The following is an 18,177-nucleotide window of genomic DNA, read 5'->3' on the forward strand; positions in this document are numbered from 1 at the left end:
CATAAGAGGAAAGTATATAGCAATACAGGCCTTCCTAAAGAAGGAAGAAAGAAAACTCAGATGCACAACCTAACCTTACGCCTTAAGGAGCTGGAAAAAGAACAGCAAATAAACTCAAAACTAGCAGATGACAGAAAATAATAAAGATTAGAGCAGAAATTAATGCTATCGAAACCAAAAAAAACAATAGAACAGATCAATGAAACCAGAAGCTGGTTCTTTGAAAGAATTAAAAAAATTGATAAACCACTAGCCAGTTGATCAAAAAGAAAAAGGAAAGGACCCAAATAAATAAAATCAAGAATGAAAGAGGAGAGATCACAACCAACACAACAGAAATAAAAACAATAATAAGAGAATATTATGAGAAATTATATGCCAAAAAAATTGGCAATCTAGAAAAAATGGATAAATTCCTAGAAACATATACACTACCCAAACTGAAACAGGAAGAAAGAGAAAATTTGAACACACCCATAACCAGTAAGGAAATCAAATTAGTAATCAAAAATCTCCTAAAAACCAGAGTCCAGGACCAGATGGCTTTCCAGGGGAATTCTACCAAACATTTAAGGAAGAGTTGACACCTATTCTTTGAAACTGTTCCAAAAAATAGAAATGAAAGGAAAACTTCCAAATTCTTTCTATGAAGCCATCATTACCTTGATTCCAAAACCAGACAGAGACCACACTAAAAAGGAGAACTATAGACCAATCTCCCTGATGAGCATGGATGCAAAAGTCCTCAACAAGATATTAGCCAACCAGATCCAACAATACATTAAAAAAATTATTCACCACGACCAAGCGGGACTTATACCTGGGATTCAGGGCTGGTTCAATATCTGCAAAACAATCAACATGATTCATCACATCAATAAAAGAAAGGACAAGAACCATAAGATCTTCTCAATAGATGTGGAGAAAGCATTTGACAAAATACAGCATTCTTTCTTGATAAAAACCCTCAAGAAAGTAGGGATATAAGGAACATACCTTGAGATCATAAAAGCATATATGAACGGCCCAAAGCTAATATCATCCTCAATGGGGAAAAACTGAGAGCTTTCCCCCTAAGGTCAGGAAAAAGACAGCGATGTCCACTCTCGCCACTGTTATTCAACACAGTATTGGAAGTGTTAGCCTCTGCAATCAGACAACACAAAGAAATAAAATGTATCCAAATCAGCCAGGAGGAGGTCAAACTTTCACTCTTTGCAGATGACATGATACTCTATATGGAAAACCCAAAAGATTCCACCAAAAAACTTCTAGAATTGATTCATGAATTCAGCAAAGTTGCAGGATATAAAATCAATGCACAGAAATCGGTTGCATTCCTATATACCAACAACGAAGTGACAGAAATAGAAATCAAGGAATTGAGCCCATTTACAGTTGCACAAAAAACCATAAAACACCTAGGAATAAATCTAACCAAAGAGGTGAAAAATCTATACACTGAAAACTACAGAAAGGTTATGAAAGAAATTGAAGAAGACACAAAAAAATGGAAAAAGGTTCCATGCTCCTGGATAGGAAGAACAAACATTGTTAAAATGTCAATAGTACCGAAAGCAATCTACATATTCAATCCCTATCAAAGTAACACCAGCATTCTTCAAAAAGCTAGAACAAATAATCCTAAAATTATATGGAACAAGAAAAAAAACCGAATAGCCAAAGAGATCTTCAAAAAGAAAACCAAATTAGGAGACAACACAATCCCAGACTTCAAGCTATACTACACAGCTGTAATCATCAAGACAGTATGGTACTGGGACAAGAACAGACACCCAGATCAATGGAACAGAATAGAGAACCGAGAATGGACCCACAAACGTATGGCCAACTAATCTTTGACAAAGCAGGAAAGAATATCTAATGGAATAAAGACAGTCTCTTCAACAAATGGTGCTGGGAGAACTGGACAGTGACATGCAGAAGAATGAACCTGAACCACTTTCTTACACCATACACAAAAATAAACTCAAAATGGATGAAAGACCTCAATGTAAGACAGGAAGCCATCAAAATCCTAGGGGAAAAAGCAGGCAAAAAACTCTTTGCTCTTGGCCACAGCAACTTCTTACTCAACTCGTCTCCAGAGGCAATGGAAACAAAAGCAAAAATGAACTACTGGGACCTCCTCAAAATAAAAAGCTTCTGCACAGCAAAGGAAACAATCAGCAAAACTAAAAGGCAACTGACAGAATGGGAGGAGATATTTGCAAATGACATATCAGATAAAGGGTTAGTATCCAAAATCTATAAAGAATGTATCAAACTCAACACCCACAAAACAAATAATCCAGTGAAGAAATGGGCACAAGACATGAATAGACACTTCTCCAAAGAAGACATCCAGATGGCCAACCGACACATGAAAAATATGCTGAATGTCACTCATTATCAGGGAAATACAAATCAAAACCACAATGAGATACCACCTCGCACCTGTCTGAATGGCTAATATTAACAACTCAGGCAACAAAAGATGTTGGTGAGGATGCTGAGAAAGAGGATCTCTTTTGCACTGTGGGAATGCAAGCTAGTGCAGCCACTCTGGAAAACAGTATGGAGGTTCCTCAAAAAACTAAAAATAGAACTACCCTGCGACCCAGCAATTGCACTACTAGGCATTTATCCAAGGGATATAGGTGTGCTGTTTCGAAGGGACACATGCACCCCCATGTTTATAGCAGCACTATCAACAATAGCCGATGTATGGAAAAAGCCCAAATGTCCACAGATGGATAAATGGATAAAGAAGATGTGGTGTATATATATATACAATGGAGTATTAGTCAGCAATCAAAAAGAATGAAATCTTGCTATTTGCAACTACATGGATGGAGCTGGAGGGTATTATGCTAAATGAAACTAGTCAGTCAGAGAAAGACAAAAATCATATGACTTCATTCATATGAGGACTTCAAGAGACAAAACAGATGAACATAAGGGAAGGGGAACAAAAATAATATAAAAACAGGGAGGGGGACAAAACAGAAGAGACTCATAAATATGGAGAACAAACTGAGAGTTATGGGAGGGGTTGTGGGAGGGGGGATGGGCTAAATGGATAAGAGGCACTGAGGAATCTACTCCTGAAATCATCGTTGCACTATATGCTAACTAATTTGGATGTAAATTTAAAAAATAAAAAATTAAATTAAAAAAATCCTAGCTGGATTTATTTATTATTACTGTTTGAAGAAATTGACAAACTTATTCTTTTTTTTTCCACCGAGTGAACCAAAGACTCTATTTATTAAAAGCAGAAAACACCAAAGTACTATGTAGTATCCACATTCATTGAAAAAATAATTACTGGAACTTTCAAAACATCAAAGCACAGCTGAATCAATGGTTATGGGTAAAATTTTCAGCCAATATACTGATTTTTGTTCAAGGTCTAGGCTTGATTTCTTCATACTATTATTCATGTGCATTCCCCATGAAAATGAGGACTCTTGAAAATTGCACCCAGCTTTGTCTTGATTTCAAAAATGACATAGTAGCTGAGAACTCTGGCTTCCTGAGTGGGTTCCAGAAATCATGGCTTCTGATATTATACAACAATTGTGTGTGTGTGTGTGTGTGTGTATGCATGCACACACACACACGTGTGTGTACACTTATACTACAGTCTTTTTTTTTTAATGTTTATTTTTCAGAGAGAGAGAAAGAGCCCAAGCAGGGGAGGGACAGAGAGAAAGGGGAACAGAGGATCCCAAGCAGGCTCCCTGCAGACAGCAGAGAACCCATTTGGGGCTCAAACTTGAGAACTGAGAGATCAAATAAAATCAGAATTTAGATTCCCTTGAAAGGGTCAGGTCCCAAACTTTCCACCACTATGGTACCCAGATATGCTCAAATTGTGCTTTCTTTGTCTTTCTAAACACACCACGGAGAACCCAAATGGGGTACCATTTTAAGAGTTCCATTATAGAAGTTTTTAAGAACCACACTAAACCTAAGTAGAGGCAGTAGATAAAATTATACATATTTTCTGTTAAGAAAAACTACAACAACAAAATAAGAGTGCACTGGCAAATGAGAAAATTATAGCAGTCATATGGTTAAAAAAAATGCTTCTATAGTCCTTCCTGCCGTACTTATATTCCAAGGTATTTAAGACCAAAGGGAGGTCATAGAAAATGGCTGAAACAAATGATTCCTCTACAAGACAAAAGCCTTTCAGGGAAAGTAGCTGAGGATATGGTACAAAGAACTGAGGGAAGGCAGATCCATGATTAGATCTAATCCCGCATTTCTAACATGGATTTATGACCTCATGGATTGGGTCTGGTGGGTGTGAATAGCTCCTTGTACTTAAAAAGGGATGAAGAAATTAAAGTGAATTTGTGTACTAATGAAAAGACCCACTGTTATAGACTGAGAACCAAGCTCTTAGTTCATAAGGCAATAATTTTGTTATCAGAAGTGGGAACAGATGAACATGATGGTAGGCACTAAAGGTTGGGTCAGACATATTCAGGCCAAAACAATCCCAAAAATAAAGCAATCTGTGCCTTGGTCCTATAAGACCCACCCTCAGAAAGGGCCACAGAGACAAGAAAAGAAGCCAGCCAATGGCAAATACCAGAAGATATTCAGATGGGGCAATGGTCACAGTTAGATGGGGTGACTTGGGGTCACAGTAGATGGGAAACACTTGAACCAGAACTCAAGGTGAATGGCTTTGCATGTCTTGTGCAGCATTCCAAGCAGCAATCTCTGGGGTTTTGGAGGTGTGCACCTTTGTGATATTTTTCCCCAAAAGAAGACACAAAGGTGAAGCCCCTGGAGAGATGAGACCACCAAGATGGAACCCCCAGCAGGGGTGGGACTGGGTGAGAGTCAGAGAGTACTTCCTACAGTATGAGGCCCCCTGCAGGTCTAGCAGAGTCCTACAAATACTCACAGGTGCCCAGGAGAGCTTTGCAGTTGGGACAGAGGTTGTCCACCTCCTGTAGGGCACCCACACAGAAAGGGAGGATGCCATAGGAGAGCTAGGTGAGGGCACCAGTCTTATAGGGCAGCTGAGCCACAATCATCTTGTTGGAGGAAGGACAGAGAATCTGGACTGGGTGGTGGAGAAAGGAGACCAGCTGCGGTAGACTGTCTGCACAGCAATTGCATTGGCACTTGGAACTGGCACTGGCTGTGTGTAGTACACAGGTGGATTCATACCCTTCCCATTGGGCCCCACACGAGCCTGCTGGCTGGCCCCAGGAGGGGTGCAGTAAACATGGAAAACTAACTGTTGACTGTCACCATCTCTTCACAGTATGGGAGCACGGTTGACACCAAGAAAGGCCCAGCGGCCTCCTGGTGGGATCCTGGAGAAGGCGTTGTACCCGCTGGGCTGCCAGTGGAGCCGACAAGCTGATTGTTAAACTCCTATCAAAATGCAAAAGACCTAGAAGGTACCAGGCTAAGTGAAATATGTCAGACTGAGAAAGACAAATCCCACATGGATTTCACTCCTAAGTGGAATCTAAAAACAATAACAACAAATGAATAAACCAAAAGCAGAATCAGACCTATAAGTACAGAGAACAAACTGATGGTTGCAGGAGAGGATGACGGGAGGGCGGATGGGGAAAATTGCTGGAGCAGAGAGGGCGATACAAATTTCCACGAATGGAATGAATACATCAGGGAATAAGGGACACGGCATAAGGAATACAATCAATGATACTCTAATAACAATGTATTGGGACAGATGGCAGCTACACTTAAGGCAAGCATAGACTAATGTATAAACTTGTTAAATCACTATGTTGGACACATGAAACTAATGTAACTTTGTGTCCACTCAAATAAGAAAGAAATCGAGGGACCCAGAAAGTCAAAGACATCTTGAAAAAAAAGAACAAAGTTGTGGAGATTTTCATTGCCAGATTTTGAAATATGCTAAAAAGCTATAATAATTGATTCAGTGTGGTATTGGCATAAGGACAGACATAAGTATTTTCTATCCCATTATTATTTATTACCCTTGTTATCACTGTTATCTCAGTGATATGTTCTATCTCACTGATGTGCCAAGATAGATATGTCAATGGGATAGAAATGCAAGTCCAGAAATAGCCTGTTACATTTATGGTCAATTGAGTTTTTAATGTTTGTTTATTTATTTATTTATTTTTTAATTTTTTTAATGTTTATTTATTTTTGAGACAGGGAGAGACAGCATGAATGGGGGAGGGTCAGAGAGAGAGAGGGAGACACAGAATCTGAAACAGGCTCCAGGCTCTGAGCTGTCAGCACAGAGTCCGACACAGAGCTCGAACTCACGGACCACGAGATCGTGACCTGAGCCGAAGTCGGACGCTTAACCGACTGAGCTACCCAGGCGCCCCAATGTTTATTTATTTTTGAGAGAGAGAATGACAGAGAGTGAGCAGGGGAAGGTAGAGAGAGAAAGATACACAGAATCCAAAGCAGGCTTCAGGCTCTGAGCTGTTAGCACAGACACTGACGCGGGGCTCAAATTCACGAACCGTGAGATCATGACTTGAGCTGAAGTTGGATGCTCAACTGACTGAGCCACCCAGGCTCCCCTATGGTCAATTGATTTTTAACAAAACTACCAACACAATTCAATAAGGAGAGAATGCTCTTTTCAACAAATGGCACTGGAACAATGGGATATTATTATGGAATATAATAAATTGGACTTCCACCTATACCATGGACAAAATTTAACTTGCAATGGATCCAACATGATAAATGTATGAGATAAAGCTCTATGAAAAAATATAGGCATACCCCCCATGCCCCAAAATTTAAAATCCGTAAGTTCATAATGATATATTCCCCCAAGGCAGGGAGGGGACTCACCGGTGACATTTGGTGGATGCCAGAAAAAACAACTTATTTTTCTGAAACTAATGAGAAAGAATTAAATAAGTAAAATAAAAAAAATAGGCATAAATCTTTATAACCTTGTGTTAGACAATGTCTTCCTATGTATGACACCAAAAGGACAAGTAGTAAGAGAAAAAAAAATTGGACTTCAAAATGTAAAACTTTGGTGCTGAAACAATGCCATCAAGAAAGTGATATACAATGCACAAAAGGGGAGAAAATATTTTCAAGTTGCATATCTGATAAGGGATTTAGTAAAAGATATGTAAATAACATTTACAAGTCAATAATAAGCACACAAATTACCCTCTTTTAAAAATGAGCAAAAGTTATGAATACACAGTTCACTAGAAGTATGCACAAGTATAAACTCATGAAAACACCTTCAACATTTTTAGTCATCGGGGAAAGGTAAATAAAAAATGCAGTGAGATACCTTTTCACAACCACTAGGATGGTTATAATAAAAAAGAGACAATAAAATGTATAGCGAAGATGTGGAGGCAATGGACCCGTCATACACTGCTGTTGGGAATTTAATGTTGGGCAACAACTACTTTGGAAACCCATTTGGCAGTTCTGCAAAACATAAACATGCAGTTACCATACGACCCAGCAAATCTAGTGCTAAGCATACACCCAAGAGAAATCAAAGCACGTGTCCACATAAAAACTTGTAACTGAATACTACAGCAGTGCATTTATAATAGCAAAAACATGGAAATGGACCAAATGTTCATCAGCTGACAAATGGATACAGAATACATGGCATATCTACCCACAGAATGGCACACTATTCTGCAATAAAATGGTATGAAAGTACTGATAACATAATGTGATGAGCCAGGAAGACATTATGCTAAATGAAAGAGACTAGGCACAAAACACCCTATTAGGTGATTTCATTTATGCATAATGTTCAGAAAAGGCAAATTCATAGAAACAGAAAGTAGACTAATGGTTTGCAGGGAGTGGATACAGGGCTTCTTTTAAGAGTGATGAAAATTAGGCAAAAGTACGTTGTGGTAATGGTCTCATTATTTTGTGAATATACTAAAAACCACTATGTATACTTTAAATGGGTGAATGTTATGTAATATGAATTATATCTCAGTTAAGCTGTTTAAAAAAACTGTTGGAATAAGAAAGCTTTAATTAGACAGAATTTTGTAAAAAGTTCACAAATTAAAGGCCATGTTTGCCATCTAGAGAAACTTAGACAATTGTCCTTTATAGAGTCTCTCTCAATCTGTTAAAATAATTAGTCTTATACTCTGTGCAGTCCAATGAATATTTCCATTTAATTTCTTTGTTCTGCAGTCATTTTCCTACTTCTTTTTCTGATCAATGTATCTATTTTTCTTAGGATGTGTTATATCTCTCAAATTGGCCTCATTTGCAAATTTCCCATACTATTTACACCATTCTGAGGGAGAGTCAAACTGCTAATTAAATTGGATCTAATACAAGTCTCATGACACCCACTCAGACAGCCCAACAAGGTACATTTATATTTATCAATTCTTTTTGTTGTTAGCCTTTGATCAATTTGCTCTCTGGCATCTCTCTATGAACATGACTTATTTTTAGGGAATAGGAGGACATAACGTGTCTCTATTGATTCGTACATAAAAAGATAAATCGGCCTCTTTTGAACATTTTAAAATTAATTCCTGTGCTATCTCTAGCCCATTCAAATTACATTAGATTCATTGCATTTAGTAGGCAATTTGGATTTTAATATCAATATTTTAGAACTATAGGGTTGTGTAAGGAACTTAAAGTTATAGCTATATGTGGCATTCACGCACCATAATTTCAAATTAGCTTTTGTTGAGGAATGACAATTTATCTTAATCCTTCATTCCCCACCCCTCCTTTCCCCCCCTCAAAGGGAAATAACTTGTTCATGCCTAGGGGAAGAAGAGCATCAGGAAGAATTCCAGTCCCACTCTCCACCCCCATCTTTGACTCGTATCAGACTGATTAAATCAGTAGGTGGTGATAGTAGTGGAAGGATTTGATTAATTAACACTCGAAACCCCAACATATGGTGCTATGAGATAGGAAATTTGGATAAATAGAAACTGGAACTAAATAGGAGTTACAACGAAATGTCAGTCTTATAACCTAAATGCGGGTCTCCTAATAAAGCAACATTGGAGGACACTGGAGTTCCTTCCTCACTGAATTGCTTCAAAGGCAGCACAAGTGTAAAAGTGCAGCTTCCCCACTGATGTCTGTGTCTAGTGCAAGGTAGATGGGGGGTATAGATGGCCAACCAGGGGAAGCAGGAATAGTGAAAATGAACTTAATCTGTCTGAATGCAGATAGGTCCAAGACAGAAGGAGCAGGATCCAAAAGTCCAATTTCATCCATCAGGAATATTACTCCTCCTTAGTAGAAGGAGGAATTCAATGAAAGTAGACTGGAAGTGTCTTCCAACACAATTTCTTTCTTAGGAGTGACACAGGAGCTCCCTACCTCCATCTTCTTTTTTGGGAAAAAGGTTAATCAGAAAGCCCTTATCCTTTCCCAATAGCTGAACAGTCTATTGGACAGGCATTGACCAACTATTTGGTCAATGGTATCTACCTCCCATTTCAGTGCCTTAAAAGTCTAAGCAGTTATAAGCCAGTAAAATAAAGAATCTCTTCTTCCTCTCTCTCTCACTCTCTTTCCCTCTCCCCTCCTCACCCTGTCTGTCTCAATTTCTCTCTCTCATCCTTCAAAACCTTTTTGTGATCCAGTAGTTTTGAAGCTTATCCCTTTATCTGAAATCAAGTTATTATCGCTCTGATCACTCTGTGATGTACGTGTCATTTTTTTTTTAGTTTCTCTCTTTGACACAGTCTCAGCTTCGCACTTTTTATCCAAACACCCAGCTAATCCTCACCCTAGGCCAAATCTCTGGAACTTTTTAAGCCCAAATCCATGTCCTGAGATCCAGTTTATCCAGGGAGGAAAATGAGAAAATGTGTTTCATCCAGATTCAAATTCAAGTTGATCTAATGTTTATTTAGCACCTACCATATCACAGACACTACATTATGCCTTCCTTACTCAGTTCAACAGCCCTATGAAAGGAGACCTTTATCTCAAGAGCACAGATTATATTACGTAATATGGAGTTTTTCTCACGTATGTGATATTCTCATTGTTTTACATGTTTACATGTTTAATCCCTATGGTAAATCCATGAAGTATGTGCTATTTTAATCATTTTAGTGATGGGGAAACTAAGGCACCAAGAGGTTAAGATATATCTCAATATTATAGCTAGTAAGTGACAGAACTGGGATTTTAATCCAGGGAAGTTTATCCAGATGGGAAAGTTATGGTAATGAGAATGGAATAACTTGGCCAATTTCACAGTTAACAAAGGCTGATGAAAGAATTCAAACCCAAGATTTTCACCATGATCTCTTTTGTATTATACCACTTTTTATAATTATATTTTCTGTTTATTGATGCCAATGCCATGTAGGAAATATATAAAAACCTTGCTGAGGTAAGATATAAAGTAAAATCTCACCTATATTCCCTGGGCTATTTATCACTGAGTCTGTTTTCCTCAGTATTTCACTCACGTAATTGCATATTTCATCTTAAAACTACTAGATAATTATCAATTGTTTTGAGCGTATCCTATGCACTATTCAGATCACAGTACCCCACTGTTCAAAATCCATTGGTGGTTCCAAAGTGTTTAGAGAAGAAAGTCCCAGATATTCTGTGTTGCATTCAAGAACCTCCATTAACTAATGCCTAGATATCTTTCTGATAAGAGTTTTACACAACCATCTTATCTCATTTTGAAATGCCTCTCTTCTCTAATCACATGTCCAATGCCAGATTTAGGACTTTCCTTATTCACCATGATTTCTAATAAATAGTTACTTTTCATTTGAAGCTATATGAGAACCTGTATTATATGAAACATCTTAGAGGATACTATATATATCTTCTTCATTTTCATATATCCCGTTGTGGTTATTATAGTGTCTTATATCTGTAGTTGGGTGTGTGTGTGTTTTTAAAGTAAATGATCGCTCATCTATTTAAATTTAATCTAATTGTGTAGTTGGGTATGGACATATAAAAAGTGCTTAATATATATTACCATTCATTGAATTGTAGAGGATGCAAAGATAAACAAATTTCCTTTTCTTAAGGAAGCCACCATTTACTTAGGAATAAGACTACATGAGAAACAAGGAAGACTAAACTACAATGATTAAGTTGCCCATGATTAAGATTTAAAGAAGTGGTACAGACATATTACACAGGGCTCAAAATCATATGAACAGGAAGAGTCAGGGAAATGAAACTTAAAAGTGGAATTTGAGGAAAATCTTAAAAAGTAAGTAAGATACGGAAGAGCAAAGACTAAGACAGATGTGCCAATGTGGCTGGAAAATCCATAGCAAGTGCACTGTCAACTCATTTTCAACCAAGGTATGAAGGTTCAACATGACAGTAAAATCAGTATCCTTCCTCGCAGTCACTCTAGTCTGAAACTAGTCCATGATGACCATTAACTTGATGTCCCACTGACTTTTACAAAATGTCAACCACTTCCTCTAATAATTATTTCTTCCTAGCTTCCACACCCTTTTATTAAAAAGTTTGCTTGTGTCCCTTTCTCAAAAGTCAGTTCTCATTACACCTACTGAAAGGTAGTGGAATGTATGATTCCATACCCCTGCTATCAACCGATTGGAAGAGGGCTCAAGCCAAGTCAGGCCAAACATACTCCCTCTCCCACGGACTCATTAGGACTTTTGAGCTGGGCCTCCATGTAGTGCTGGGTTCCATATAGCAATAGATACACCATAGAAGAGAAAACCCTCCAGAGACAAAGAAAAGAATGAAACAGACATGTAAAGAGAAACAGAGATGAGAAGCCATGCCATCTCAAAAACACAGGAGAGTAAGCTTTCTTGTATTTGACTCCAGGCATATGGGAGGCCCTTGTATTTCATGTATACATTTTCTTTTGTTCCCCCACCTTTGTAACCAGTCCACCACATCAAAGTCTGTAACCCACTCTTCTTACCATCTTCTCATTATACTTTAACTTTCTTTCTCAGTTTCCTCTCATTTCCCTTTGGCCCTGCTTACATTCCAAGGTCAATCATTAAACAACAATTCCCTTGCTTATTTTCTCACCTGCTTCCCTTTCTCTAACTTTGCCATACCCATTTTGTTGAAACTTTAACCCTTGTTAAATCCAATTTCCCAGCTATTCTACGTCTAATACCATGCCGCTGAAAGAAGCTAAACAAAAACTCATAACCATGCTGTCTGAATCTATTTTCACACAGTGACCTCTGACTTCAAGTGGGCCTTCATACTGCCCAACAATCTTGCTGCCTTTCCCTGGATCATGTACTCTTGCAGCCTCAATATGATGATTTCATACTATCTCCTCAAGCCACCGGTCTTTGTTCTCCTATCCTATCCTCTATCCTCACTCTCATATAATCTTTCTTCCCACAACCTGAAAAATCAGAAACAATTACAAAATAACTTCCACAAACTCCCATCTCCACATCTCACACCTGTGTACATGTTCTTTCTTCCTTTCAACATAGATGATATTTCTGTAATCCTCTGTGTAAGATGCAGATTTCTTTTGTGTAGGATATCCCATACCTTCTCAATAGATCAAGATCTCATGGCTTGAGTTGATATATATTTATACAGATTTTTATTTACAGATATTCTTCTGCCCTGAATTACAGACTCATTATCTAACTTCTTTACTCAATATCGCTATTCTAATTTTATAAAAAACAGTTTATTTTGATTCCTCTCTTTCTCTTACAGTCCACAGCCATTTTATCAACAATATTTATTAGTTAATAAATAAAAATATAAATAACACTGCACCTCTCCACTTCCCTCTGCTCTGAACTGACATCATTTCTTGCCTGAAATGCTATAATAGCTTCCTAACTTTCTCTGTTTACACCCTTGCTTCTGAAATTTATTCTCAGCAGCTTCAAGAATGATCCTTTTAAAATTTAAGTCAGGTCAGAGGTGCGTGGGTGGCTCAGTCGGTTAAGTGTCTGACTTTGGTTCAGGTCATGATCTTGTGGCTCGTGGGTTCGAGCCCCACATCAGGCTCTGTGCTGACAGCTCAGAGCCTACAGCCTGCTTTAGATTCTGTCTCCCTCTCTCTCTGCACCCTCCCTCCCCCCGCTCTCTCTCTCTCTCTCATTCAAAATAAATAAATATTAAATAAAATTATAATAAAATAAAGTAATAATAAAATTTAAGTCAGGTTACAACCAGATTTGCCTTAAAATCCCCCAGTAGTTCTCCATTATGTTTATAGTACAAATCCGTGTCTTTCATTGACCTACAGGGTCTTTTTGTGACCTAGTCCTTGGTCACTTTTTTCCACCTCATTTCTTACCACTCTCTTTCCTACTTCCTCAAGTCCAGCCACTCTAACCCTCTTACTATTTCTGAATCACATCAGGCATTCACCTGCCCCATGGTCCTAAAATTTCTTTTACTCTCTGCCTAGAGTCTCCTTCCCTTAGATACTACTTCAGTAGTAGATTAGATTCCTATTTTAGTATCAACGTCTTACATTTCAGTATTCTCTCAGTTCCAGGCAAACCAGGAAGGCTGGCTACATTAATACTAGTGACCCTTATTCATTCATCTTCTATTTTCCTTCCTTACTTTACTTTTCCCTATAGTACATTTCACCTCCTTATGTACCAAATATTTAATATACATATTGTGTTTATTTTCTTCTCCCTTCCATTCTTTCACAATAATCTCCATAAGGGTAGGGATTTTAGTCTGCCTTGTTTCCTTTTGTATTCTCTGCCACCTAGGATAGTGCCTATAGTAGGAACCCCTTAATAATTATTAAATGAATAAATCAATAACTGTATAAGAGAAGAAGCATTTCCCATAATTCCCAGTATTTGGCTAAGTTAGATTAGTTGGGTTTCTCTTCCTTACAACCCAATGAACTTTAAAACTCTTCCAACTCATTCTTTGTGACCAGACTCTAAATTGATTTTTGTGTCTGTGCTATTGATCCCAAATTTCTCTGCTTCAAATTTCTGTTCACCCTTGGCTCAGTATATCTCTGACCACTTCTCTATGCAGAGATTTCCCATCACACAACCAAGAGCTAACAGATCACATGGCAAGGGGTAGATAGATGAGATTTACTGAAATACAGGGGAAAAGAAGCAAAGAGTGGGTGTTCTAGTGTAAGATGGCAATATAGTAGACTCCTGAAATCATCTCCCCCCATGGACACACTGAATCCATATAATATATTCCATATATATGGAATAACTTCCTCTGAAAGAAAACCAAAAAATGACTGAGTGACTCCTATACATCAGGCAAATGAGGGAAAAGCCCAGATCAAAGCTGGTAGGAGAAGATGAGACACAATCTCTCCATAAACCACATGCCTGGCATTGTGATATACATTGGGAGAGAATTCACTACTCCCAGCTTCACCCTGAAGAGTTAAGGGTTTGGGCTCAACATCTAGCACCCCAACTTTTAAGACTTTTACTGGAGGGATGGGCTCTCAAACAACCTAGCTCTGAAAGCCAATAGGGCTTGGTTCCTTGAAACCAATTAGACTATAGAAAACAAAAAGAAATGACTCTTAATGGGCTTACAAGGATTCTCCATGGGCTCAGAGCAGAGTTAGTACGTAGAAATGCCCTATTCCCAATCTTTCCCTTATAGAAGTTTACTCACATACTTTTTATTTTAATGTTTCATCAAAGTACCTTTATTTTTTTTCATATGAAATTTATTGTCAAATTGGTTTCCATACAACACCCAGTGCTCATCCCAACAGGTGCCCTCCTCAATACCCATGACCCACCCTCCCCTCCATCCCTCCCCCCATCAACCCTCAGTTTGTTCTCAGTTTTTAAGAGTCTCTTATGTTTTGGCTCCCTCCCTCTCTAACCTTTTTTTTTCCTTCCCCTCTCCCATGGTCTTCTGTTAAGTTTCTCAGGATCCACATAAGAGTGAAAACATATGGTATCTGTCTTTCTCTGTATGACTTATTTCACTTAGCATAACAGTCTCCAGTTCCATCCATGTTGCTACAAAAGGCCATATTTCATTCTTTATCATTGCCAAGTAGTATTCCATTGTGTATATAAACCACAACTTCTTTATCCATTCATCAGTTGATGGACACTTAGGCTCTTTCCATAATTTGGCTATTGTTGAAAGTGCTGCTATAAACATTGGGGTACAAGTGCCCCTATGCATCAGCACTCCTGTATCCCTTGGGTAAATTCCTAGTAGTGCTATTGCTGGGTCATAGGGTAGATCTACTTTTAATTTTTTGAGGAACCTCCATACTGTTTTCCAGAGCAGCTACACCAGGTGGCATTCCCACCAACAGTGCAAGAGTGTTCCAATTTCTCCACATCCTCACCAGCATCTATAGTCTCCTGATTTATTCATTTTAGCCACTTTGACTGGCGTGAGATGGTATCTGAGTGTGGTTTTGATTTGTATTTCCCTGATGAGGAGCGACATTGAGCATCTTTTCATGTGCCTCCTGGCCATCAGGATGTCTTCTTTAGAGAAGTGTCTATTCATGTCTTCTGCCCGTTTCTTCACTAGATTATTTGTTTTCTATGAAGCCAGCATTACTTTGATTCCCAAACCATACAGAGACCCAGCAAAAAAAAGAATTACAGGCAAATATCCCTTATGAATATGAATGCAAAAATCCTCAAGAAGATACTAGCAAATCGAATTCAACGGCATAAAAAAGAATTATTCACCATAATCAATTGGGATTCATTCCTGGGCTACAGCGTTGGCTCAACATTCACAAATCAATCAATTGATACATCATACCAATACATCACATTAATCACATTAATACATCACATTAATAAAAGAAAAGATAAGAACGATATGATCCTGTCAATCAGTGCAGAAAAAGCAATTGACAAAATTCAGCATCCTTTCTTAATAAAAACCCCCAAGAAAGTCGAGATAGAAGGAACATACTTAAACATCATAGAAGCCATTTATGAAAAGCCCACAGCTAATATCACCCTCAATGGGGAAAACTGAGAGCTTTCCCCCTGAGATCAGGAACATGACAGGGAAGTCACTCTCACCACTGTTGTTTAATATAGTGTTGGGAGTTCTAACATCAGCAATCAGACAACAAAAGGAAATCAAAGGCATCAAAATTGGCAAAGATGAAGTCAAGCTTTCCCTTTTTGCAGATGACATGATACTATACATGAAAACCCGATAGACTACACCAAAAGACTGCTAGAACTGATATAGGAATTCTGCAAAGTCACAGGATACAAAATTAATGTACAGAAATCAGTTGCATTCTTGTATACTAATAATGAAGCAACAGAAAGACAAATAAAGAAACTGATCCCATTCATAATTGCACCAAGAAGCATGAAATACCTAGGAATACACCTAACCAAAGATGTAAAGTATCTATGCTGAAAACTATAGAAAGCTTATGAAGGAAATTGAAAAGATACAAAGAAATGGAAAAACATTGTGTGCTCATGAATTGGAAGAATAAATATTGTTAAAATGTCAATACTACCCAAAGCAACCTACACATTCAATGCAATCCCAATCAAAATTGCACCAGCATTCTTCTCAAAGCTAGAACAAGCAATCCTAAAATTTGTATGGAACCACAAAAGACCCCGAATAGCCAAAGTAATTTTGAAGAAGAAGACCAAAGCGGGAGGCATCACAATCCCAGACTTTAGCCTCTACTACAAAGCTGTAATCATCAAGACATCATGGTATTGGCACAAAAACAGACGCATAGACCAATGGAATAGAATAGAGACTCCAGAATTGGACCCACAAAAGTATGGCCAAATAATCTTTGACAAAGCAGGAAAGAATATCCAATGGAAAAAAGACAGTCTCTTTAACAAATGGTGCTGGGAGAACGGGACAGCAACATGCAGAAGAATGAAACTAGACCACTTTCTTACACCATTCACAAAAATAAACTCAAAATGGATGAAGGACCTGAATCTGAGACAGGAAACCATCAAAACCCTAGACAAGAAAGCAGGAAAAAACCTCTCTGACCTCAGCCGCAGCAATTTCTTACTTGACACATCTCCAAAGGCAGGGAATTAAAAGCAAAAATGAACTATTGGGACCTCATGAAGGTAAAAAGCTTCCGAACTGCAAAGGAAACAATCAACAAAACTAAAAGGCAACCAACAGAATGGGAAAATATATTTGCAAATGACATATCAGACAAAGGGCTAATATCCAAAATCCATAAAGAACTCACCAAGCTCCACACCTGAAATACTCACATACTTTAAAAGCTGTTTGCTGAGGGACCAGCAGCTTCCAATCAATCTGCATCTAAGTATTAACTGACATCCTCCCTTTTGGGACACTGATAGGTTTTGAGTCACCTTTGACTACTGGGAGCCACTAAGAACCAAAAGGTTGCTTGGGTAATCACAATGATTTAAGAGACCACCAAGAGCTAGGGCAAAGCTGAACAATTTTAATGAATTGCATTAAGTGATTTAACTAATAGAAAGTTAAAAGTAATAGTTATAAAGATGCTCATCAAAGTCAGGAGAAAAATGTACAAACCATGTGAGAATTTCAACAGAGAAAATAGAAGTACCAAACAGAAATCACAAAACTGAAGAATATAATAACTGAATTGAAAAATTTAATAGAGGGTTCAACATCAGAGTAGATCATGTGGAAGAAAGGATCAGCCAACTCAAACACAGGGCCATGGAAATCATACAGTAGGAAGAGCAGAAAGAAAACAAACATTAAAAACTTACCTAAGAGATTTATGGGACACCATACAGTAGATCAATATTTACATAATAGGAAGGAGAAGAGTGAGAAACATTTTAAAATTGTTTTTTTTTCTCTTTCTGTGAAACATGCTATTGGAATTTTTATAGGGATTGCACTGAATCTATAGATTGCTTTAGGTAGCATGGACATTTTAACAAAATTAATTCTTCCAACCAATCTTTTTAAAAAATTTATTTTATATAATTTATTGTCAAGTTAGCTAACATATAGTATACACAGTGTGCTCTTGGCTTTGGGAGTAGATTCCCGTGATTCATCACTTACAACACTGAGTGCTCATCCCAATAAGTGCTCTCCTCAATGTCCATCAACCATTTTCCCTGCCCCCCCGTTTCCCCCACCCCATCAATCCTGTTTGTTCTCTATATTTAAGAGTCTCTTATGGTTGGCCTCACTCTCTATTTGTAACTATTT

This window comes from Acinonyx jubatus, chromosome D1, assembly GCF_027475565.1.
Source record: "Acinonyx jubatus isolate Ajub_Pintada_27869175 chromosome D1, VMU_Ajub_asm_v1.0, whole genome shotgun sequence".
Lineage (NCBI taxonomy): Eukaryota > Metazoa > Chordata > Mammalia > Carnivora > Felidae > Acinonyx > Acinonyx jubatus.